General features: G+C 50.9%; 1 protein-coding gene and 1 pseudogene across 1 annotated transcript in view; both read left to right on the top strand.

Moving 5' to 3' along the window:
* Positions 1-635, top strand: part of LOC102481742 (RNA-binding protein with serine-rich domain 1 pseudogene) — a 3,362-nt pseudogene extending 2,727 nt beyond the window's left edge.
* Positions 1-2,117, top strand: part of ZRSR2 (zinc finger CCCH-type, RNA binding motif and serine/arginine rich 2) — a 32,837-nt gene that overhangs the window by 12,934 nt on the left and 17,786 nt on the right. The gene's annotated exons all lie outside the window — the stretch shown is intronic.

A 2,117-nucleotide genomic window follows, 5' to 3' on the forward strand; every position in this document is an offset into this window, starting at 1 on the left:
GCATCCAGCCGCTCAGGAAGTTCTAGCACATCCCGCAGCTCCAGCTCCAGCTCCAGCTCCAGCAGCTCCTCTGGCTCTCTGAGCCTGGTGCAGACATGACAACGGGCGGCACTCCCGATCCAAATCCAAGCCACCTAAAGGAGATGAAAAGGAGAGGAAAAGACAAAGTCCTTCCCCTAAACCCACCAAAGTGCATATTGGGAGGCTCACCAGGAATGTGACCAAGGATCACATCATGGAGGTATTTTCCACCTATGGGAAAATTAAAATGATTGATATGCCCGTAGAAAGGATGCACCCGCATCTGTCCAAGGGCTATGCCTACGTGGAGTTCGAGAATCCAGATGAAGCTGAGAAGGCACTGAAGCACATGGTTGGAGGATAAATCGATGGCCAGGAGATAACCACCACTGCTGTGTTGGCCCCGTGGCCTCGCCCACCTCCCTGGCGATTCAGCCCTCCCAGGATCATGCTGCCACCACCTCCCATGTGGCACAGGTCACCCCCACGGATGAGGAGAAGGTCCCACTCCCCAAGGCACAGGTCCCCCATGCACCAATGATCCTGCTCCCCCCCGCTGCTGCCACAGGAGCCGCTCAAGTTCCAACTCCTCTCGATAAGCGGGGCCAGAAGCTCAAGCCCTCGATTCTACATCCTACACAGCTCAGCCTCGTCCCGGAGGTCCTAAGAGAGGAGAGCCCTCCCTCCGACAAGCCTTAAAGGCAGTGTTTGAGACATTTCTTCTGCAGGCCAAGCTCCAGCTGCAGAAGTACTGGTTTGGGATTGTGTCTGTAAAGATGCCCTTCAATTTTCTGACTAGAAGTTCACCTGTTTCCAGCTCCTGAGAGTCTGCTTCCTGGCAGGCCAGCAGGGCTCCGGGTGACAGTGCGGTCCAGTCTTGGAGCCCATCTGTCCTTTCCAAGGATCACCTGGGGCCAGTTCTGTTAGGCGTGGCCCTCTGCTACCCTGCCTGAGAGCCCTCTGACCTCTAGGACCACACACCCCAGAAAGCACCTCTCACATATGTTACGTTGTTATAAATGGTCAGACTTTCTGTGTGTTCATGTACCCCACACTTCCCTTGTTCTCTGAAATTGGGGAGCCAGCTCTTGCAGGATGGAGCCCACTGCATCTTTCCTTCATGGTGGTCTTGCAGGCTACCTTGGCAACATGTACATTGCTCTTTTTTGGCTCTTGTACAGTCAGTATGATGACACTTGTTTTGAGTTTTGTAACTTTGTAGCATTTTAGGTAAGTGGTGTTTGTACTTTGTGTGGGGTGAGAGGACTGTTGAATAAATTTAGGATTAGAGTGGAAAAAAAAAAAGAGTTGTATATTGGGACCAGCAGTTAGTGTAATGGCTATGTCGCTGGACTCCCATGTAGTCGACCCTGGTTCGAGTCCTTGATCCCGTGGCTTAAACTCAAGCCAGGTGTGTGTGTGTGTGTGTGCATGCCCAAGATCCCAAGAGGAGAATGGAGGAGAAGGGATTGCGGCATGGCCATCCCCCCGGGGGGTGATTTCTCGCTTTCTGTCTCTCTCTCTGTCTTTCTGGCGAGCACATGCACCCTATAACAAAAAACTCTCAAAAAAAAAAAAAAAAGTTGTATATCTTTTTTTTTTCTTGCCATCAAGAGTATGTGCTGGCAAGAGAGAGAGAAAGCATTCCGCAATGGAGTGTGGTTACATTGCAGTCCTTTTTACCTCCATTTCTCTATCCCATCTGGATTTTGAACATGCCTGCACATAAGCTTGGCATGTTTCTCAAGCCACCAGGGTCAGGAGTCAAATCTTGGTCAGTGACGTGGAATCCGGCTCCCTATACACGGTGTTTAACTGCTGCACTATGGGACTAGCCCAGAAGTGCACTATGTTGAGCTTTAAAAAAACACTGATGGGGGGGCCAGTAGGTGGTGTGGTGGTTAAGATGCTGGACTCTTACATTGCCAACTACGATTCAAGCCCTGAACCTGGCAACTTGAAAAATCATACCAGGCACATGTGTGTGCATGCCCAGAATCCTGAGGGGAGAATGGAGGAAAGGGATTTTACCATGGCCATTACCTCTGGGGGTGATTTCTCACTTTCCCTCTCTCTGTCTCTCTCCAGTGAGCACA

The sequence above is a fragment of the Tupaia chinensis genome, unplaced genomic scaffold, assembly GCF_000334495.1.
Source record: "Tupaia chinensis unplaced genomic scaffold, TupChi_1.0 Scaffold000567_1, whole genome shotgun sequence".
Taxonomy (NCBI): Eukaryota; Metazoa; Chordata; class Mammalia; order Scandentia; family Tupaiidae; genus Tupaia; species Tupaia belangeri.